The sequence below is a fragment of the Salmo trutta genome, unplaced genomic scaffold, assembly GCF_901001165.1.
Source record: "Salmo trutta unplaced genomic scaffold, fSalTru1.1, whole genome shotgun sequence".
Lineage (NCBI taxonomy): Eukaryota > Metazoa > Chordata > Actinopteri > Salmoniformes > Salmonidae > Salmo > Salmo trutta.
In genome coordinates, this window is record NW_021822941.1 from 3,195,281 (window position 1) to 3,219,191 (window position 23,911).

Below are 23,911 nucleotides of genomic sequence, written 5' to 3' on the forward strand. Positions count from 1 at the left end.
ACACGTTTAAATGTCTTACTCACGTCGGCCATGGAGAAGGAGAGGGGGGGCTATGATATGGGGTGCAGTAGGTTACAGTACAACATTACTAAATGATAACAACGTAGCCTTGTGACCAGATAGTAGTTGGTTGATACGGTGCAGTAGACTACAGTACAACATTACTAAATGATAACAACTTAGCCTTGTGACCAGATAGTAGTTGGTTGATATGGTGCAGTAGACTACAGTACAACATTACTAAATGATAACAACGTAGCCTTGTGACCAGATAGTAGTTGGTTGATATGGTGCAGTAGACTACAGTACAACATTACTAAATGATAACAACGTAGCCTTGTGACCAGATAGTAGTTGGTTGATATGGTGCAGTAGGTTACAGTACAACATTACTAAATGATAACAACGTAGCCTTGTGACCAGCTAGTAGTTGGTTGATATGGTGCAGTAGACTACAGTACAACATTACTAAATGATAACAACGTAGCCTTGTGACCAGATAGTAGTTGGTTGATATGGTGCAGTAGGTTACAGTACAACATTACTAAATGTTAACAACGTAGCCTTGTGACCAGATAGTAGTTGGTTGATATGGTGCAGTAGGTTACAGTACAACATTACTAAATGATAACAACGTAGCCTTGTGACCAGATAGTAGTTGGTTGATATGGTGCAGTAGGTTACAGTACAACATTACTAAATTATAACAACGTAGCCTTGTGACCAGCTAGTAGTTGGTTGATATGGTGCAGTAGACTACAGTACAACATTACTAAATTATAACAACGTAGCCTTGTGACCAGCTAGTAGTTGGTTGATATGGTGCAGTAGACTACAGTACAACATTACTAAATGATAACAACGTAGCCTTGTGACCAGATAGTAGTTGGTTGATATGGTGCAGTAGACTACAGTACAACATTACTAAATGATAACAATGTAGCCTTGTGACCAGATAGTAGTTGGTTGATATGGTGCAGTAGACTACAGTACAACATTACTAAATGATAACAACGTAGCCTTGTGACCAGCTAGTAGTTGGTTGATATGGTGCAGTAGACTACAGTACAACATTACTAAATGATAACAATGTAGCCTTGTGACCAGATAGTAGTTGGTTGATATGGTGCAGTAGACTACAGTACAACATTACTAAATGATAACAACGTAGCCTTGTGACCAGATAGTAGTTGGTTGATATGGTGCAGTAGGTTACAGTACAACATTACTAAATGATAACAATGTAGCCTTGTGACCAGATAGTAGTTGGTTGATATGGTGCAGTAGACTACAGTACAACATTACTAAATGATAACAACGTAGCCTTGTGACCAGATAGTAGTTGGTTCATATGGTGCAGTAGGTTACAGTACAACATTACTAAATGATAACAACGTAGCCTTGTGACCAGATAGTAGTTGGTTGATATGGTGCAGTAGGTTACAGTACAACATTACTAAATGATAACAACGTAGCCTTGTGACCAGATAGTAGTTGGTTGATATGGTGCAGTAGGTTACAGTACAACATTACTAAATGATAACAACGTAGCCTTGTGACCAGATAGTAGTTGGTTGATATGGTGCAGTAGACTACAGTACAACATTACTAAATGATAACAACGTAGCCTTGTGACCAGATAGTAGTTGGTTGATATGGTGCAGTAGGTTACAGTACAACATTACTAAATGATAACAATGTAGCCTTGTGACCAGATAGTAGTTGGTTGATATGGTGCAGTAGACTACAGTACAACATTACTAAATGATAACAACGTAGCCTTGTGACCAGATAGTAGTTGGTTGATATGGTGCAGTAGACTACAGTACAACATTACTAAATGATAACAACGTAGCCTTGTGACCAGATAGTAGTTGGTTCATATGGTGCAGTAGGTTACAGTACAACATTACTAAATGATAACAACGTAGCATTGTGACCAGCTAGTAGTTGGTTGATATGGTGCAGTAGACTACAGTACAACATTACTAAATGATAACAACGTAGCCTTGTGACCAGATAGTAGTTGGTTGATATGGTGCAGTAGACTACAGTACAACATTACTAAATGATAACAACGTAGCCTTGTGACCAGATAGTAGTTGGTTGATATGGTGCAGTAGACTACAGTACAACATTACTAAATGATAACAACGTAGCCTTGTGACCAGATAGTAGTTGGTTGATATGGTGCAGTAGGTTACAGTACAACATTACTAAATGATAACAACGTAGCCTTGTGACCAGATAGTAGTTGGTTGATATGGTGCAGTAGGTTACAGTTCAACATTACTAAATGATAACAACGTAGCCTTGTGACCAGATAGTAGTTGGTTGATATGGTGCAGTAGACTACAGTACAACATTACTAAATGATAACAACGTAGCCTTGTGACCAGATAGTAGTTGGTTGATATGGTGCAGTAGGTTACAGTACAACATTACTAAATGATAACAACGTAGCCTTGTGACCAGATAGTAGTTGGTTGATATGGTGCAGTAGGTTACAGTACAACATTACTAAATGATAACAACGTAGCCTTGTGACCAGATAGTAGTTGGTTGATATGGTGCAGTAGACTACAGTACAACATTACTAAATGATAACAACGTAGCCTTGTGACCAGATAGTAGTTGGTTGATATGGTGCAGTAGACTACAGTACAACATTACTAAATGATAACAACGTAGCCTTGGGACCAGCTAGTAGTTGGTTGATATGGTGAAGTAGACTACAGTACAACATTACTAAATGATAACAATGTAGCCTTGTGACCAGATAGTAGTTGGTTGATATGGTGCAGTAGACTACAGTACAACATTACTAAATGATAACAACGTAGCCTTGTGACCAGATAGTAGTTGGTTGATATGGTGCAGTAGGTTACAGTACAACATTACTAAATGATAACAACGTAGCCTTGTGACCAGATAGTAGTTGGTTGATATGGTGCAGTAGGTTACAGTACAACATTACTAAATGATAACAACGTAGCCTTGTGACCAGATAGTAGTTGGTTGATATGGTGCAGTAGACTACAGTACAACATTACTAAATGATAACAACGTAGCCTTGTGACCAGATAGTAGTTGGTTGATATGGTGCAGTAGACTACAGTACAACATTACTAAATGATAACAACGTAGCCTTGTGACCAGATAGTAGTTGGTTGATATGGTGCAGTAGACTACAGTACAACATTACTAAATGATAACAACGTAGCCTTGTGACCAGATAGTAGTTGGTTGATATGGGGTGCAGTAGACTAGCATCGTTGTTATTCGTTGGGTCCCTTGACAAAATTATGTTATTTTTGAATTGGTAAAATAAGCTAATGGTTGTCTACACTCTCACTAGATAGAATTATGTGGTGAGGTCTTGTTGAGAAATGTTACACCATTTCTCAGTGCTCAATGTCTCAACACTGTTTCTCAAAGGAACAACAACCATTTGTCCTGTTCATCTCTCACAGCTTAGTTCAGTCTACTGATAATTAACAGGATATGGAGAAACAGCATTTGGCTGTGAGTCCAGAACCATGAGTCAGTCATGTAGACAAAGGGGAAGTGTTCTAGCAGAGGGAGCAGGTCTCATCAGTACATCATGTGACTTTAGTTAAATACATAGATACACTGGATAAACATTATAACAGACTTTAATTAAATACATAGATACACTGGATAAACATTATAACAGACTAATTAAATACATAGATACACTGGATAAACATTATAACAGACTTTAGTTAAATACATAGATACACTGGATAAACATTATAACAGACTAATTGCAGTAGGTTACAGTACAACATTACTAAATGATAACAACGTAGCCTTGTGACCAGATAGTAGTTGGTTGATATGGTGCAGTAGACTACAGTACAACATTACTAAATGATAACAACGTAGCCTTGTGACCAGATAGTAGTTGGTTGATATGGTGCAGTAGACTACAGTACAACATTACTAAATGATAACAACGTAGCCTTGTGACCAGATAGTAGTTGGTTGATATGGTGCAGTAGGTTACAGTACAACATTACTAAATGATAACAACGTAGCCTTGTGACCAGATAGTAGTTGGTTGATATGGTGCAGTAGCATACAGTACAACATTACTAAATGATAACAACGTAGCCTTGTGACCAGATAGTAGTTGGTTGATATGGTGCAGTAGGTTACAGTACAACATTACTAAATGATAACAACGTAGCCTTGTGACCAGATAGTAGTTGGTTGATATGGTGCAGTAGGTTACAGTACAACATTACTAAATGATAACAACGTAGCCTTGTGACCAGATAGTAGTTGGTTGATATGGTGCAGTAGACTACAGTACAACATTACTAAATGATAACAATGTAGCCTTGTGACCAGATAGTAGTTGGTTGATATGGTGCAGTAGGTTACAGTACAACATTACTAAATGATAACAACGTAGCCTTGTGACCAGATAGTAGTTGGTTGATATGGTGCAGTAGGTTACAGTACAACATTACTAAATGATAACACAATAGCCTTGTGACCAGCTAGTAGTTGGTTGATATGGTGCAGTATGTTACAGTACAACATTACTAAATGATAACAACGTAGCCTTGTGACCAGCTAGTAGTTGGTTGATATGGTGCAGTAGGTTACAGTACAACATTACTAAATGATAACAACGTAGCCTTGTGACCAGCTAGTAGTTGGTTGATATGGTGCAGTAGACTACAGTACAACATTACTAAATGATAACATCGTAGCCTTGTGACCAGATAGTAGTTGGTTGATATGGTGCAGTAGGTTACAGTACAACATTACTAAATGATAACAACGTAGCCTTGGGACCAGCTACTAGTTGGTTGATATGGTGCAGTAGGTTACAGTACAACATTACTAAATTATAACAACGTAGCCTTGTGACCAGATAGTAGTTGGTTGATATGGTGCAGTAGACTACAGTACAACATTACTAAATGATAACAACGTAGCCTTGTGACCAGCTAGTAGTTGGTTGATATGGTGCAGTAGGTTACAGTACAACATTACTAAATGATAACAACGTAGCCTTGTGACCAGATAGTAGTTGGTTGATATGGTGCAGTAGGTTACAGTACAACATTACTAAATGATAACAACGTAGCCTTGTGACCAGATAGTAGTTGGTTGATATGGTGCAGTAGACTACAGTACAACATTACTAAATGATAACAACGTAGCCTTGTGACCAGCTAGTAGTTGGTTGATTTGGTGCAGTAGGTTACAGTACAACATTACTAAATGATAACAACGTAGCCTTGTGACCAGATAGTAGTTGGTTTATATGGTGCAGTAGGTTACAGTACAACATTACTAAATGATAACAACGTAGCCTTGTGACCAGCTAGTAGTTGGTTGATATGGTGCAGTAGACTACAGTACAACATTACTAAATGATAACAACGTAGCCTTGTGACCAGCTAGTAGTTGGTTGATATGGTGCAGTAGGTTACAGTACAACATTACTAAATGATAACAACGTAGCCTTGTGACCAGATAGTAGTTGGTTGATATGGTGCAGTAGACTACAGTACAACATTACTAAATGATAACAACGTAGCCTTGTGACCAGATAGTAGTTGGTTGATATGGTGCAGTAGGTTACAGTACAACATTACTAAATGATAACAACGTAGCCTTGTGACCAGCTAGTAGTTGGTTGATATGGTGCAGTAGGTTACAGTACAACATTACTAAATTATAACAACGTAGCCTTGTGACCAGATAGTAGTTGGTTGATATGGTGCAGTAGACTACAGTACAACATTACTAAATGATAACAACGTAGCCTTGTGACCAGATAGTAGTTGGTTGATATGGTGCAGTAGACTACAGTACAACATTACTAAATGATAACAACGTAGCCTTGTGACCAGATAGTAGTTGGTTGATATGGTGCAGTAGGTTACAGTACAACATTACTAAATGATAACAACGTAGCCTTGTGACCAGATAGTAGTTGGTTGATATGGTGCAGTAGACTACAGTACAACATTACTAAATGATAACAACGTAGCCTTGTGACCAGATAGTAGTTGGTTGATATGGTGCAGTAGGTTACAGTACAACATTACTAAATGATAACAACGTAGCCTTGTGACCAGCTAGTAGTTGGTTGATATGGTGCAGTAGGTTACAGTACAACATTACTAAATGATAACAACGTAGCCTTGTGACCAGCTAGTAGTTGGTTGATATGGTGCAGTAGGTTACAGTACAACATTACTAAATGATAACAACGTAGCCTTGTGACCAGATAGTAGTTGGTTGATATGGTGCAGTAGGTTACAGTACAACATTACTAAATGATAACAACGTAGCCTTGTGACCAGATAGTAGTTGGTTGATATGGTGCAGTAGACTACAGTACAACATTACTAAATGTTAACAACGTAGCCTTGTGACCAGATAGTAGTTGGTTGATATGGTGCAGTAGTTTACAGTACAACATTACTAAATGATAACAACGTAGCCTTGTGACCAGATAGTAGTTGGTTGATATGGTGCAGTAGACTACAGTACAACATTACTAAATGATAACAACGTAGCCTTGTGACCAGATAGTAGTTGGTTGATATGGTGCAGTAGGTTACAGTACAACATTACTAAATGATAACAACGTAGCCTTGTGACCAGATAGTAGTTGGTTGATATGGGGTGCAGTTAACTAGCGTCGTTGTTATTCACCTCTGACATGGCCAAAACATCAACTATGTGGTGTCAGATATCACCGGTTAACACTTGATCTGATTGGATCTAGGCCTTACACTCATTCAGTCTGTTTAGTTTATGATTATTGTAAGTTCAGAAAATTGTGCCTCTCTCTTTTAGATCTGCCAGCCCCAGCAGTTCAGCTGCAGTCTCAGCAGTCCTCTGCTGTGGTCTTTCATTTACCGGCTGCACCAGTTCCTACTACACTGGCCGTGAAGGGAGAAACTGTTGAGGAGACCCAGATGGATACAGGTCATTCAGAATTCTATTGCATATGCTCAGTCACACCAACAGATGTACACACACATGTTGTTGACCTGTATACTTACTGTCACTTTGTGTGTCTCTCTTTCAGATCTGCCTGACAGCCTCACCCAGAAGACACTGGGCCTATCAAGACTGACAAAGCAGAGATGGGTGGCTGACAAGGAAAAATAAAACACAACACACATTATCCACAATGTAAATACATTGTAATTACTTGTTTATTTAATGTTTGCTGCATTTTATTTGAGGATTGGAGAGATCTACTCCTTCATATCCATTCTCAATATCTACATAATTACTCTCCATATCTATCAAATCAAAGGGTGATTGATAATATTGTAAAAGACTATGGCTTAATGTTTACAGTCTGATGAAATTCTGTGCTTTTTTCTGAGTTGAAAACATGTTGGTTCCACTTTTCTGGGCTCCGTTATTTACAAATAAGGAAAACTTCAAAATGTGAATATATAAAATGAAGATATTCTAATTAGAATACAGCTGTAGACAGAAGTCAAAGATCAACATACAACTGATGTCTCTCCTGAGTTCTGCCCCGAACAAAAGAAAGACAGGATCTTATATAGATCACACCTTATGGTGTCAAACCCTGTATGTGCAGCTAAAAGAACAAGTTATTCTTAACACAAGGTTTCTGAGAACTGGTCTCAGCAGTATGTAAATCTGCCCTTGTTTCAGAGAAAAACAGAAGCTGTCTCTGTGTCTCTCTGTGTCTCTCTGTGTCTCTCTGTGTCTCTCTGTGTCTCTGTGTCTCTCTGTGTCTCTCTGTGTCTCTCTGTGTCTCTCTGTGTCTCTGTGTCTCTCTGTGTCTCTCTGTGTCTCTCTGTGTCTCTCTGTGTCTCTCTGTGTCTCTCTGTGTCTCTGTGTCTCTGTGTCTCTCTGTGTCTCTCTGTGTCTCTCTGTGTCTCTCTGTGTGTCTCTGTCATCCACAGTCCCTTTTCTCACCTCTTCTCACAGACGCAGGGCTGCGGGTTTTGGCAGAGAGCTACACACAGAGAGGCCTCAATATTCAGCTATACAGTGAGTATAAGTACAATGGCACGTCAGCAAATTAATAACAACATAATCAATGTTGGGGGTCTTTAGAAGAGTGATGGTTTAGTTGCTGTATTGTGGTTGTTTAGTCGTAATTACTGTATTGTGATTGTTTAGTAATAGTTACTGTATTGTGATGGTTTAGTAATAGTTACTGTATTGTGATTGTTTAGTCGTAGTCACTGTATTGTGATTGTTTAGTCATAGTTACTGTATTGTGATGGTTTAGTAATAGTTACTGTATTGTGATTGTTTAGTCGTAGTCACTGTATTGTGATTGTTTAGTCGTAGTCACTGTATTGTGATGGTTTAGTTGTAGTTACTGTATTGTGATGGTTTAGTAATAGTTACTGTATTGTGATTGTTTAGTCGTAGTTACTGTATTGTGATTGTTTAGTTACTGTATTGTGATTGTTTAATGTTTTATTTACTCAATCAAGTAGTGCCCCAAGGAGGGATCGAACTGTGTCTCAAAAGCAGCAGAAAAGGTCAAATTAGGTCACCAAAATGTCCGTTACGGCTATACACGACTGGCCCCCGTATAAAAATCTGTAGTTCTGCCCCTGAACAAGGTAGGCCGTCATTGTAAATAACAATTTGTTCTTGACTGACTTGCCTAGTTAAATATAATAAAAATGTTTTTTAAATACACCGCCGCAGACCGATGCTGGTACTTAAACCACACTCAATGAGCTGTTTACCGCCATAATCAAACAGGAAGACGTTCATCCAGAGGAGGTGTTCCTAATGGCCGGGATGCAGGGAAACTCAAATCACTTTTACCTCATTTCTACCAGCATGTTAAATGTGCAACCAGAGGGGAAAAAATTAGACCACCTTTACTGCACACACAGAGACGCATAAAAAGCTCTCCCTCGCCCTCCATTTGGCAAATCTGACCATAATTCTATCCTCCTGATTGCTGCTTACAAGCAAAAAGTAAAGCAGGAAGCGCAAGTGACTGGGTCAGTACAGTACATCACTGGGGCCAAGCTTCCTGCCATCCAGGACCTCTATATCCGGCGGTGTCAGCGGAAGGTCCTAAATATTGTCTGACTACAGCCACCCTAGTCATAGACTGTTCTCTCTGCTACCGCATGGCAAGCGGTACCGGAGCACCAAGTCTAGGTCCAAAAGGCTTCTTAACAGCTTCTACCGCCAAGTTACAAGACTCCTGAACAGCTAATCAAAGGGCTACCCAGACCCCTCTTTTACGCTGCTGCTACTCTCTGTTTATTATCTATCCATAGTCACTTTAACTCTCCCTACATGTACATATTACCTCAACTAACCAGTGCCCCCGCACATTGACTCTGTACCGGTACCCCTGTATATAGCCTCCACATTGACTCTGTACCGGTACCCCTGTATATAGCCTCCACATTGACTCTGTACCAGTACCCCTGTATATAGCCTCCACATTGACTATGTACTGGTACCCCTGTATATAGCTTCCACATTGACTCTGTACTGGTACCCCTGTATATAGCCTCCACATTGACTCTGTACTGGACCTCCTGTATATAGCCTCCACATTGACTCTGTACCATTACCCATGTATATAGCCTCCACATTGACTCTGTACTGGTACCTCCTGTATATAGCCTCCACATTGACTCTGTACTGGTACCTCTTGTATAAAGCCTCCACATTGACTCTGTACTGGTACCTCCTGTATATAGCCTCCACATTGACTCTGTACCAGTACCCCTGTATATAGCCTCCACATTGACTATGTACTGGTACCCCTGTATATAGCTTCCACATTGACTCTGTACTGGTACCCCTGTATATAGCCTCCACATTGACTCTGTACTGGACCTCCTGTATATAGCCTCCACATTGACTCTGTACCATTACCCATGTATATAGCCTCCACATTGACTCTGTACTGGTACCTCCTGTATATAGCCTCCACATTGACTCTGTACTGGTACCTCTTGTATAAAGCCTCCACATTGACTCTGTACTGGTACCTCCTGTATATAGCCTCCACATTGACTCTGTACCAGTACCCCTGTATATAGCCTCCACATTGACTCTGTACTGGTACCCCTGTATATAGCCTCCACATTGACTCTGTACCAGTACCCCTGTACATAGCCTCCACATTGACTCTGTACCGGTACCCCTGTATATAGCCTCCACATTGACTCTGTACCAGTAACCCTGTATATAGCCTCCACATTGACTCTGTACTGGACCTCCTGTATATAGCCTCCACATTGACTCTGTACCATTACCCATGTATATAGCCTCCACATTGACTCTGTACCAGTACCTCCTGTATATAGCCTCCACATTGACTCTGTACTGGTACCTCCTGTATATAGTCTCCACATTGACTCTGTACTGGTACCTCCTGTATATAGCCTCCACATTGACTCTGTACCGGTACCCCTGTATATAGCCTCCACATTGACTCTGTACCAGTACCTCCTGTATATAGCCTCCACATTGACTCTGTACTGGTACCTCCTGTATATAGTCTCCACATTGACTCTGTAGTGGTACCTCCTGTATATAGCCTCCACATTGACTCTGTACTGGTACCTCCTGTATAAAGCCTCCACATTGACTCTGTACTGGTACCTCCTGTATAAAGCCTCCACATTGACTCTGTACTGGTACCTCCTGTATAAAACCTCACTATTGTTATTTTCCTGCTGCTCTTTAATTAGTTGTTACTTTTATTTTCAATTTTTTACTTAACACTTTCTTTTCTTCTTAAAACATTGTTGGTTAAGGGCTTGTAAGTAAGCATTCACTGTAAGGTACACGGTTTGTATTCGGGGCATGTGACTAATATAATTTGATTTTATTTGATGTGGGTATTGGAAATGGATGGTCTTTCTGTGGCCTCAGCCCCAAGGTGAAGATTCCTCTAGGTACAGATCAGGATCTGCTTCTCCTCCCCCAATCCTAACATTAACCATTAGTGGGGAAAATCCCAAACTGACCCCAGATCAGTGTCTAGGTGTAACTTCCCCCTACTCCTTTACTGTCACGTCCTGACCAGTAAAGGGCTTATTTGTTATTGTAGTTTGGTCAGGACGTGGCAGAGGGTATTTGTTTAGAGTGTTTAGGGGTTTGTTATATTTTGTGTTTATGTAGAAGGGGTATTTGTTTAGAGTGTTTCGGGGTTTATTGGGCTATGTGTTATGTAGAGGGGTGTTGGTTTAAAGTGTACCGGGGTTTTAGGTTTAGGTTCTAGGTTAGGTTATTCTATGTTAGTTCTAGGTTGTTTACGTCTATGTTCAGTTTATTGATTGGACCTTCAATTGGAGGCAGCTGTTCCTCATTGCCTCTGATTGAAGGTCCTATGTATAGGGGTTGTTTTGTATGGGGTATTGTGGGTAGTTGAGATTGCATAGCTTTGTGTTTAGCCTGTAATCCTGTTCCACCGTACGTTTTCTTGTTTCGTTTCGTGTAGGGTTCGTCCTTATATTTAAATAAAATCATTATGATTTACTCAACTCAAATTTACATTACTCAACCCGCTGCGATTTGGTCCACTTCCTACGACACCCGTGACACTTACACCCCTCTTGTTGGTGGAGAGAACAGTGTGCAGTTTTAAAGGTAATTTTCTTCCAATTCTGTACATTTTGCCTTGTCTGATATATCCATGTATAATGTGTATTCATGACCCCCCCACCCCCCATGTCTAATGTGTATTTATGACAGACGAAAGGAAAAAAACAGATGAAAGCAAATGTATTAAATGTCTCTCTCTTCCTCTGTCTCTTTCTCTCTCTTTCTCCTCAGATCTCCAGGCTCAAAGCGTCAGTCCACCAGGTAGGTAGATTATAAATCTACAGTGATTATAGCAGTTCAATATTAGTCAACTTTATTATCCCACATGGAGAAATTCATGTGTCCATACAAACCATTCTAAACCCCAATAACAAGTAGTGTTTTATGGAACTACTAATACTTGTCAACCACAAAGCACTACTGCTGTTAGAATAACAGAATCACTGTCATCTGTCCTCACCACTGTGTTTTCATTTCTGCTGTTTACAGCTGAAGACTCAGTCAGACTGGTGAATGGGACCACTTCCTGTTCTGGGACAGTGGAAGTCTTCTCCAGAGGAGAGTGGTTGGGTCTATGTTCTGGGTGGTGGAGCATGATGAGAGAGGTTAAGATTGTGTGTAGAGAGATGGACTGTGGGAATCCTGTAGCTGTATCTGAAGGACCTCTGGTTGAAGATGGAAGACGAGGAGTCGCCATAAAGAGTTTCAGGGGACATGAGTCTACTGTTACAGAGTGTGAATTCAGAGAAGGAGGACCTGGTTACTGTGATGGTAGAACTGGTCATTATGTGATCTGTTCAGGGAAGAGACTGGTCATTATGTGATCTGTTCAGGGAAGAGACTGGTCATTATGTGATCTGTTCAGGGAAGAGACTGGCCATTATGTGATCTGTTCAGGGAAGAGACTGGCCATTATGTGATCTGTTCAGGGAAGAGACTGGTCATTATGTGATCTGTTCAGGGAAGAGACTGGTCATTATGTGATCTGTTCAGGGAAGAGACTGGTCATTATGTGATCTGTTCAGGTAAGAGACTGGTCATTATCATTTTGCAAGATTAATTTGTAGTTATTTTGCATGTATAATGTTTTTTTTTAAAGAGATGGGGCTGACAGACTAACATGCAGTCAACTGAATATCTTTTCATTACTGACTTCTCACCAGTGATGTCATCATAACCAGTAACCTTTTCCTCTCTTGGCCCAGCCCAGCCTGACCCTGACATAAAGCATCAGACCTGTTGAGTTGACTTGGGTAACAGACCTCTAGCTTCTACACCACATCCCCCCTTCTCCTGCTCTAACATGAGACCTCATCAGTACTCATTTTGGGTGCTGGTACTGTTTATACACTGCTCAAAAAAATAAAGGGAACACTAAAATAACACATCCTAGATCTGAATGAATGAAATAATCTTATTAAATACTTTTTTCTTTACATAGTTGAATGTGCTGACAACAAAATCACACAAAAATAATCAATGTAAATCCAATTTATCAACCCATGGAGGTCTGGATATGGAGTTGGACTCAAAATTAAAGTGGAAAACCACACTACAGGCTGATCCAACTTTGATGTAATGTCCTTAAAACAAGTCAAAATGAGGCTCAGTAGTGTGTGTGGCCTCCACGTGCCTGTATGACCTCCCTACAACGCCTGGGCATGCTCCTGATGAGGTGGCGGATGGTCTCCAGAGGGATCTCCTCCCAGACCTGGACTAAAGCATCCGCCAACTCCTGGACAGTCTGTGGTGCAACGTGGCGTTGGTGGATGGAGCGAGACATGATGTCCCAGATGTGCTCAATTGGATTCAGGTCTGGGGAACGGGCGGGCCAGTCCATAGCATCAATGCCTTCCTCTTGCAGGAACTGCTGACACACTCCAGCCACATGAGGTCTAGCATTGTCTTGCATTAGGAGGAACCCAGGGCCAACCACACCAGCATATGGTCTCACAAGGGGTCTGAGGATCTCATCTCGGTACCTAATGGCAGTCAGGCTACCTCTGGCGAGCACATGGAGGGCTGTGCGGCCCCCCAAAGTAATGCCACCCCACACCATGACTGACCCACCGCCAAACCGGTCATGCTGGAGGATGTTGCAGGCAGCAGAACGTTCTCCACGGCGTCTCCAGACTCTGTCACGTCTGTCACGTGCTCAGTGTGAACCTGCTTTCATCTGTGAAGAGCACAGTGGCGAATTTGCCAATCTTGGTGTTCTCTGGCAAATGCCAAACGTCCTGCACGGTGTTGGGCTGTAAGCACAACCCCCACCTGTGGACATCGGGCCCTCATACCACCCTCATGGAGTCTGTTTCTGACCGTTTGAGCAGACACATGCACATTTGTGGCCTGCTGGAGGTCATTTTGCAGGGCTCTGGCAGTGCTCCTCCTGCTCCTCCTTGCACAAAGGCGGAGGTAGCGGTCCTGCTGCTGGGTTGTTGCCCTCCTACGGCCTCCTCCACATCTCCTGATGTACTGGCCTGTCTCCTGGTAGCGCCTCCATGCTCTGGACACTACGCTGACAGACACAGCAAACCTTCTTGCCACAGCTCGCATTGATGTGCCATCCTGGATGAGCTGCACTACCTGAGCCACTTGTGTGGGTTGTAGACTCCGTCTCATGCTACCACTAGAGTGAAAGCACCGCCAGCATTCAAAAGTGACCAAAACATCAGCCAGGAAGCATAGGAACTGAGAAGTGGTCTGTGGTCCCCACCTGCAGAACCACTCCTTTATTGGGGGTGTCTTGCTAATTGCCTATAATTTCCACCTGTTGTCTATTCCATTTGCACAACAGCATGTGAAATGTATTGTCAATCAGTGTTGCTTCCTAAGTGGACAGTTTGTTCCAGCACCTAAATACACTGCTCAAAAAATAAAGGGAACACTTAAACAACACAATGTAACTCCAAGTCAATCACACTTCTGTGAAAACAAACTGCCTGCTGGAGGTCATTTTGCTCTGGCAGTGCTCCTCCTGCTCCTCACTATGGTATCTATAAAACAATGACACTAAATAGTACAGTCACAAAATTCACATTTTTTTAAATCTATTTTTCACAGGTTTTTGCCTGCAATATGAGTTTTGTTATACTTACAGACACCATTCAAACAGTTTTAGAAAATTCAGAGTGTTTTCTATCCAAATCTGGTAATAATATGCATATCCTAGCTTCTGAGTTGGTGTAGGTGGCAGTTAAAAATGTGCACATATTTTTTTCAAAATTCTCAATACTGCCCCCTAGCCCCAACAGGTTAAGCCAATATTCTATAAGAGGTGAACTCAACAGTAGAAAGTTCGAGGTGAAATAATAGAACACACTAAAGTTGAAGTCGGAAGTTTACATAGACCTTATCCAAATACATTTAAGCTCAGTTCTTCACAATTCCTGACATTTAATCCTAGTAAAAAAATCCCTGTCTTAGGTCAGTTAGGATCACCACTTTATTTTAAGAATGTGAAATGTCAGAATAATAGTAGAGATAATTATTTATTTCAGCTTTTATTTATTTCATCACATTCCCAGTGGGTCAGAAGTTTACATACACTCAATTAGTATTTGGTAGCATTGCCTTTAAATTGTTTAACTTGGGTCAAATGTTTCAGGTAGCTTTCCACAAGCTTCCTTCAATAAGTTGGGTGAATTTTAGCCCATTCCTCCTGACAGAGCTGGTGTAACTGAGTCAGGTTTGTAGTACTCCTTGCTCACACATGCTTTTTCAGTTCTGCCCACACATTTTCTATAGGGTTGAGGTCAGGGCTTTGTAATGGCCACTCCAATACCTTTACTTTGTTGTCCTTAAGCCATTTTGCCACAACTTTGGAAGTATGCTTGGGGTCATTGTCCATTTGGAAGACCCATTTGCGACCAAGCTTTAACTTCCTGACTGATGTCTTGAGATGTTGCTTCAATTTATCCACATAATTTTCCGTCCTCATGATGCCATCTATTTTGTGAAGGGCACCAGTCCCTCCTGCAGCAAAGCCCCCCAACAACATGATGCTGCAACCCCCATGCTTCACGGTTGGGATGATGTTCTTCGGCTTGCAAGCCTCCCCCTTTTTCCTCCAAACATAACAATGGTCATTATGGCCAAACAGTTCTATTTTTGTTTCATCAGACCAGAGGACATTTCTCCAAAAAGTCCGATCTTTGTCCCCATGTGCAGTTGCAAACCATAGTCTGGCTTTTTTATGGCTGTTTTGGAGCAGTGGCTTCTTCCTTGCTGAGCGGCCTTTCAGGTTATGTCGATATAGGACTCGTTTTACTGTGAATATAGATATTTTTGTACCTGTTTCCTCCAGCATCTTCACAAGGTCATTTCCTGTTCTGGGTTTGATTTGCACTTTTTGCACCAAAGTACGTTCATCTCTAGGAGACAGAACACGTCTCCTTCCTCAGCTGTATGGCGGCCGCGTGGTCCCATGGTGTTTATACTTGTGTACTATTGTTTGTACAGATGAACGTAGTACCTTCAGGTGATTGGAAATTGTTTCCAAGGATGAACCATACTTGTGGAGGTCTACAATTTTTTTTCAAGTTTCTTTTGATTTTCCCATGTCAAGCAAAGAGGTACTGAGTTTGAAGGTAGGCCTTGAAATACATCCACAGGTACACCTCCAATTGACTCAAATGATGTCAATTAGCCTATCAGAAGCTTCTAAAGCCATGACATCATTTTCTGGAATTTATCAAGCTGTTTAAAGGTGCAGTCAACTTAGTATATGTAAACTTCTGACCACCTGGAATTGTGATAAAATTGTTGGAAAAATTACCTGTGTCATACACAAAGTAGATGTCCTTACCGACTGAGCTCAACCACTGATCTAAAAAAAAGTTTCTCACACCATTGAAATAAGGAAGTAATGAGAGAGAAGTCATTTTGCCTAGCAGTATTTTCCATTCTTCAGTCCTCTCTACGACAGTAGACTGTATAGCTCAGTGGAGCTCCAGTTAGAGACAGATATGATACCTGCAATGATACTGATGATCCTCTTCTGGAGCACAGGTAGAAAGCTGTTATACTCATATACACTTGTGACAGTTACTGAGATATATTTTGATATTGTAAGATATTATACATTTCAGGGCTAGTAAAATAACATGCAACTGGAAGCAGACAGTAAAAATGTGTCTCAAAGCAGGACAATGATGTGATCACCTGTAAATGTACTTTACTGTAGCCTAACTGTCCATCTGGGGACAGGCACTAATGTCAGTTAAGTTGTGATGGTGTCATGCATCTGACTGTTGTATATTCAGTGTGTCAATGATTGATTGTATCTGTCTCTATGTAAATGAATGAGAGTATATTTTATGTATCTATTTAATATTGGTCTGATGTTAGAGCAGGAGAAGGGGGGAGTGTCGATGCCAGAGGTCTGCGACCTGAGTCAAGATCAACAGGCCTGATGCTACATGTCAGGAAGAGAGAGAGAACGAGAAAGAGGAAGGAGGGGGTGGGGAGGGCAGAGGAGAGAGAGTAGGGGAGGGGACAGTATAGCTGAGGGAAGTAAGCATGATGAGGGTGCTGCAGCGACCCCAGAAAAATACAAAAATGTAATTATAATTTTTGTTGTAAACTTTTGGGAAAAACATTTTTTCACCCTAGTAGTGCAGTACTGTATCAGCGGTCTGATATAGCCTTCTGTAGTCAGCCAAAAATAACCCTCTTGCTTATAGGGGCGGCAGGTAGCCTAGTGGTTAGAGCGTTGGGCCTGTACCTGAAAGGTTTCTAGATTGAATCCCCGGGCTGACAAGGACAAGGTAAAAATCTGTTCTGCCCCTGAACCAGGCCGTCATTGGAAATAAGAATTTGTTCTTAACGGACTTGCCTAGTTAAATAAAAAATAGGCCAACATCATCATCCTCTGTCGGCATCCTAATCCCTACCTGTAGTCTACCTACCTCTGGTATAATGCATTTCCACCTCACACTCCATCAGTGTTGCTCTGTCTGCATCCTAATCCCTACCTGTAGTCTACCTACCTCTGGTATAATGCATTTCCACCTCACACTCCATCAGTGTTGCTCTGTCTGCATCCTAATCCCTACCTGTAGCCTACCTACCTCTGGTATAATGCATTTCCACCTCTCACTCCATCAGTGTTGCTTGTCCATCTTCCTGAATTAAAAGATGAACAGATCAATATTGCTGGCATAACATCATTAAATATTGCTAAGTTATTTAGCTGTAGTGTGGATGTAGGGCTGGTTTTAGTATATAATGAGCACCCAGATGCTGCGAAGGCAACACAATAATATCAGACAGACAAGCTGGCCCTGCTGCCTCCGCGTTGGCTACTATGTTGCAATATGAATATTCTCAGAGTTGTCTTGTTGATACTAAATGTTTCAGTTTCTCCAAGCCGCCTTGTTCATTTATACAATGTTTCAATATTATCAGAGCCACCTTGTTGATGCAATGCTTCAGTATTCACAGAATGTTTCCTTTCCCTGGTGAATAATGCAGACAGGCAGATACATAATGAGCTGGGTGCAGACATCATAAGGAACATCTCTGGATGCAAAGCAACAATTTTGGTGGGAAGCACATGAGACAATGACACTGTCATAGTACACTATATGAACCGCTCCACAAGGGTGACTTCATATACATTATAGCAGGGGGTCAACAACGCTTTTCACGAGATCCAATTTACAATTGATCCTACAATTTCTAAAGATCTGCGTGACTGTAATTATTTCCATATCAGCATTTTATGCTACTCAACTGTGCCCAAAAAATGTTTAAATGCCCACAAACTGAATATTTCTAGCTGGCTACTAGACAGAAACGTTGTCCATTCAACCACAGGCCGCAGAGCCCCACTATGCATTGTCTTCCTGTATGGAGGCGCTGTCCAATCAGCAGTGCAGCCTTAAGGTAAAGTTAATATTGTATTGTTTTTGTTCATTTCTGAGTGATGTTCTATCGATTCCCTGCGTCATGTCATGTTTTCATGTGTATCTGAGTTATTTGCCTTCAAGCAGGCAGAAATATGTCCTGTATGACGTAGCATCATGATAAAGTCTCACTACACTGGAAGTTAATAGGAATATGACTTTTAGATCGCCAAAACGTTATTCATACAGATTTCAATACTGGACGATGTAACTCGGGAGGTCTTCTTTCTAATGAGAAGTTTATCATATTTTTGTGATATTCCTGCCTTGGGAAATTGGTAATTTAACGGAGGGTCTAACACGTTTCTCCTATTTGTCTGTCTCTATAGTCCAGGGTGCATTGCGTGGTGCCTTTGCCAGAGATATTATAGAAAGGAGATAGGAATCCATTAATGAACAATGTATAGCGCCCTTCCCAGCAGACTGTCGACCAATCACGTTCAGGTTGTCATGGTACGTCACGTAGTTGCTAAGCTAATCGTCACGCAATCCCTTCTCATAGTCAGTATACTGTATGTCGAGAAATGTGGCTATTTTCTTCGAAAGTACATAATGCCACGATTCCAAAGCTGTATGATACTATAGCAAGCTAATTTACCTCACATCTCGGAAAAGATTAGTAATGTTGTACTTCTTGTTGACTAAATTCGTGTTAACGTTGGGTTTTTGAGCTAGCGCCCAGTAGACTCCCATTCACTCCGTGAAGGAGAGCGCCTCCTGTCCCAGAATCGCCCAGAATGCACCGCGTGGGCCAATAACGAGGGATGATGTAGCACGGGCAACGTTTCCCATCTCCTCAGAAGTATCTCTGCCGTTGTGATTTAAACTCCACTCTGTGAGACACATCGATCTGCAGGTTGAACATGGTGAGATTGTTGACGCATATATTGATAGTGCAGTGTGTTTAGGCGAGAGGATTGCATTGTGGATTGTGTACTCAATTTGAGCTGCAACAGATTTCCTTAACGATTTTCCATATTTCTACCAACCTTATTATAATGCCAAAATGAAAATCTGTTAACAAAAATGATTGTTCTCACATATTAGAGTAATTTAACACAGTAAATAAAGAATGACTGGTTTTGGGTGGATTTTTCCTTTAATGTGTAGATTTTCCTTTTGTATTTCATGATTTTCTTCATTCTTTGGTTGAGTCTGTTTGTCGTTACTCGTCCTTGTCGATTGAAGGCCTAAATAATTCCTTTGATGTCTGCCTTTTATTTCAATACATGTGTAGGATTTATCTGGCACAGTTTACATTCACAGACAGCTGTTTTATGCTCCGGTTAGTATCACATTGATATTTGTATTTGAAGTCAGCCTTTGACACTTGTAAACTCAATTTTAAAAAAGTCCCTTTTTCAGGACCCTGTCTTTCAAAGATAATTCGTAAAAATCTAAATAACTTCACAGATCTTCATTGTAAAGGGTGTAAACACTGTTTCCCATGCTTGTTCAATGAACCATAAACAATTAATGAACATGCACCTGTGGAACGGTCATTAAGACACGAACAGCTTACAGACGGTAGGCAATTAAGGTCACAATTATGAAAACGTAGGACACTAAAGAGTCCTTTCTACTGACTCTGAAAAACACCAAAAGAAAGATGCCCAGGGTCCCTGCTCATCTATGTGAACGTGCCTTAGGCATGCTGCAAGGAGGCATGAGGACTGCAGATGTGGCCAGGGCAATAAATTGCAATGTCCGTACTGTGAGACGCCTAAGACAGAGCTACAGGGAGACAGGACAGACAGCTGATCGTCCTTGCAGTGGCAGACCACGTGTAACAACACCTGCACAGGATCGGTACATCCGAACATCACACCTGCGGGACAGGTATAGGATGGCAACAACAACTGCCTGAGTTACACCAGGAACGCACAATCCCTCCATCAGTGCTCAGACTGCCCACAATAGGCTGAGAGAGGCTGGTCTGAGGGCTTGTAGGCCTGTTGTAAGGAAGGTCCTCACCAGACATCACCGGCAACAACGTCGCCTATGGGCACAAACCCACCGTTGCTTGACCAGACAGGACTGGCAAAAGTGCTCTTCACTGACGAGTCGCGGTTTTGTCTCACCAGGGGTGATGGTCGGATTCACGTTTATAGTCAAAGGAATGAGCGTTACACCGAGGCCTGTACTCTGGAGCGGGATCGATTTGGAGGTGGAGGGTCCGTCATGGTCTGGGGCGGTGTGTCACAGCATCATCGGACTGAGCTTGTTGTCATTTCAGGCAATCTCAACGCTGTGCGTTACAGGGAAGACATCCTCCTTCCTCATGTGGTACCCTTCCTGCAGGCTCATCCTGACATTACCCTCCTGCATGACAATGCCACCAGCCATACTGCTCGTTCTGTGCGTGATATCCTGCAAGATAGTAACATCAGTGTTCTGCCATGGCCAGCGAAGAGCCCGGATCTCAATCCCATTGAGCACGTCTGGGGCCTGTTGGATCGGAGGGTGAGGGCTAGGGCCATTCCCCCCAGAAATGTCTGGGAACTTGCAGGTGCCTTGGTGGAAGAGTGGGGTAACATCTCACAGCAAGAACTGGCAAATATGGTGCAGTCCATGAGGAGGAGATGCAGTACTGCAGTACTTAACCTGTTGGGGCTAGGGGGCAGTATTTGCACGGCCGGAAAAAAAACGTACCCGATTTAATCTGGTTACTACTCCTGCCCAGTAACTAGAATATGCATATAATTATTGGCTTTGGATAGAAAACACCCTAAAGTTTCTAAAACTGTTTGAATGGTGTCTGTGAGTATAACAGAACTCATTTGGCAGGCCAAAACCTGAGAAGATTCCTTACAGGAAGTGGCCAGTCTGACCATTTCTTGCCCTCCTTGATCATCTCTAACAAATACAGGGGATCTCTGGCATGACGTGACACTTCCTACGGCTCCCATGGGCTCTCAGAAGGCGGGAAAAAGCTGAACGATGTAATTCCATCCCCAGGCTGAAACACACTAGCGCGTTTGGCAAGTGCTCTATCAGAGGGCCATTAGACTGAGGCTCGTGCATGAGGGGATAGCATGCTTTTACTTTCACTCTCTTTGTAATAAAAAACGATTTCCCGGTCGGAATATTATCGCTTTTTTACGAGAAAAATGGCATACAAATTGATTTTAAACAGCGGTTGACATGCTTCGAAGTACGGTAATGGAATATTTAGATTTTTTTTGTCACGAAATGCGCCGTGCTCGTAACCCTTATTTACCCTTTCGGATAGTGTCTTGAACGCACGAACAAAACGCCGCTATTTGGATATAACAATGGATTATTTGGGACCAAACCAACATTTGTTATTGAAGTAGAAGTCCTGGTAGTGCATTCTGACGAAGACAGCAAAGGTAATAACATTTTTCTTATAGTAAATCTGACTTTGGTGAATGCTAAACTTGCTGGGTGTCTAAATAGCTAGCCCTATGATGCCGGGCTATCTACTTAGAATATTGCAAAATGTGCTTTCACCGAAAAGCTATTTGGGGATGAGGTAGGTAGATTGGATGGGCTGTTTACAGATGGACTATGTACAGCTGCAGCGATCGGTTAGCTCGGGGGTCGGCAACCCGCGGCTCTTTAGCGCCTCCCTAGTGGCTCCCTGGAGCTTTTTCAAAAATATGAAAATGGAAAAAGATGGTGTGAATATATTTTTTGTTTTAATATAATTTATTATCCAATGCTGTAAAAATGTGTATAATAAATATTTAATTTCCACATTTCTGTCAACGAAGATTTACGTCATAGCCTGCGACATGCGTTTCTTTCAGCTCGGCGTAGTGCCAGACAGGTGGCTGTTGCAAACAAACCGGTGGGTGTGTCATGGGCCATGGATCCCAAAGGGAAAAAGAGGAAGTTAGCTGAGGAGAACAGAGGATTCCACAGTTCTTGGACCGAATCATTTGCTTTCGTTGCCAATGCGGAAGGATTGCCTGCATGTTTGCTTTGTAATGAGAAGTTGTCAAATAACAAAAAGAGTAACGTGGAAAGACATTTCCATTCTTCCTGACAGTTATAGGAACATGAAGAAATATGCATTTGGAGTATTATCCATCTTTGGATCAACATACCTGTGCGAGCAGATATTCTCAAACATGAACTACATAAAATCCAAATACCGCACCCGCCTCACAGATGAGAGCTTGCAGTCCTGCGTGAAGATTAAAGTTACATCTTACATGCCCCGATGTTGAGAAGCTGTCCAGTGATGTCCGAAAACAGAAGTCACATTAAACGGGTAAGAACACAATCCTGTCATAGGCACATTTAGTAACAAAGTGGCTGTTTTTTATAAAGTGATTTCTGATTTTTGTCAGTATATATTTGGAATGACACATAGGGATATTATTGTGTTTTGTTGCTCAGGTCCGAGGATGGCTGCATTGTATTGTGCGTGTCAAAAGAGAAGAGGGAGCTGCTGCACATTTGCAGAAAACTAAAGAGAAGAGGATAATGCACAGAAATCGAACTTAAACTGTATTATTTTAATTTTTATATACTTTACCTTTTCAAAAGGCTGCTGTTTTATTGCACTCTGTCTGTTGCCCAGATAAGGGGGAAAAGAGAAGAGGATTGTATCGTATTATTGAGGATTGAAAAGGGCTGCATTTTATTTCCATGGGGAGGTCTGAAATTACAGGAGGCCTATTATGCACGTTGCACATTTTGTTGTTGTTTTTTCGAATCCTAAAATAAAAATGACATCAAAAATCTGATTTCTGTATTGTATTTCTATAATTTCATCAATGCAACGAAACATAATACATTAATATTATAATGGAAGTTAAACTTAAAGCACCATCGTACAGCAGAGTAGTCACGTGGTGCGTCATTCTCTCCAGGATGCGCTGCAGGTAAAATAAACGTTTAATCATGAATGCTCATTATGTATTTGTAGCCTACTTATCATTTTGATACTAGGCTACTATAGCAAATATAGACACTTACAGCATGTGTTGCCTTCATTATAAGGCTATTCATTTTTTTGCGGCTCCAGACAGATTAGTTTTTTTGGTCCAATATGGCTCTTTCAACATTTTGGGTTGCCGACCTTTTAGCTGCTCAGATAGTTGATGTTTAAAGTTAGTGAGGGAAGTAAAAGTCTCCAACTTCAGCGATTTTTGCAATTCGTTCCAGTCACTGGCAGCAGAGAACTGGAAGGAAAGGCGGCCAAAGCAGGTGTTGGCTTTGGGGATGACCAGTGAGATATACCTGCTGGAGCGCATGCTATGGGTGAGTGTTGCTATGGTGACCAGTGAGCTGAGATAAGGCGGAGCTTTACCTAGCATAGACTTATAGATTACCTGGAGCCAGTGGGTCTGGAGACGAATATGTAGTGAGGGCCAGCCGACTAGAGCATACAGGTCGCAGTGGTGGGTAGTATAAGGGGCTTTGGTATCAAAACGCATGGC

The 23,911-nt window shown here is 41.5% G+C and overlaps 2 long non-coding RNA genes and 1 pseudogene across 2 annotated transcripts; all 3 read left to right on the forward strand.

Annotated features, from left to right (window-relative positions):
• The first annotated feature begins 6,820 nt into the window (after window positions 1–6,820).
• On the forward strand, window positions 6,821–7,172 carry LOC115187419 (uncharacterized). The gene is made up of 2 exons (XR_003876059.1): window positions 6,821–6,984; window positions 7,088–7,172. It is a non-coding gene; the product is annotated as an uncharacterized LOC115187419 (long non-coding RNA).
• A 767-nt stretch (window positions 7,173–7,939) lies between these two features.
• The window catches only part of LOC115187370 (scavenger receptor cysteine-rich type 1 protein M130-like), a 71,659-nt pseudogene continuing 55,687 nt past the window's right edge, over window positions 7,940–23,911 (forward strand).
• Window positions 22,628–22,930, forward strand: LOC115187421 (uncharacterized). Its single transcript, XR_003876061.1, has 2 exons — window positions 22,628–22,737; window positions 22,866–22,930. It is a non-coding gene; the product is annotated as an uncharacterized LOC115187421 (long non-coding RNA).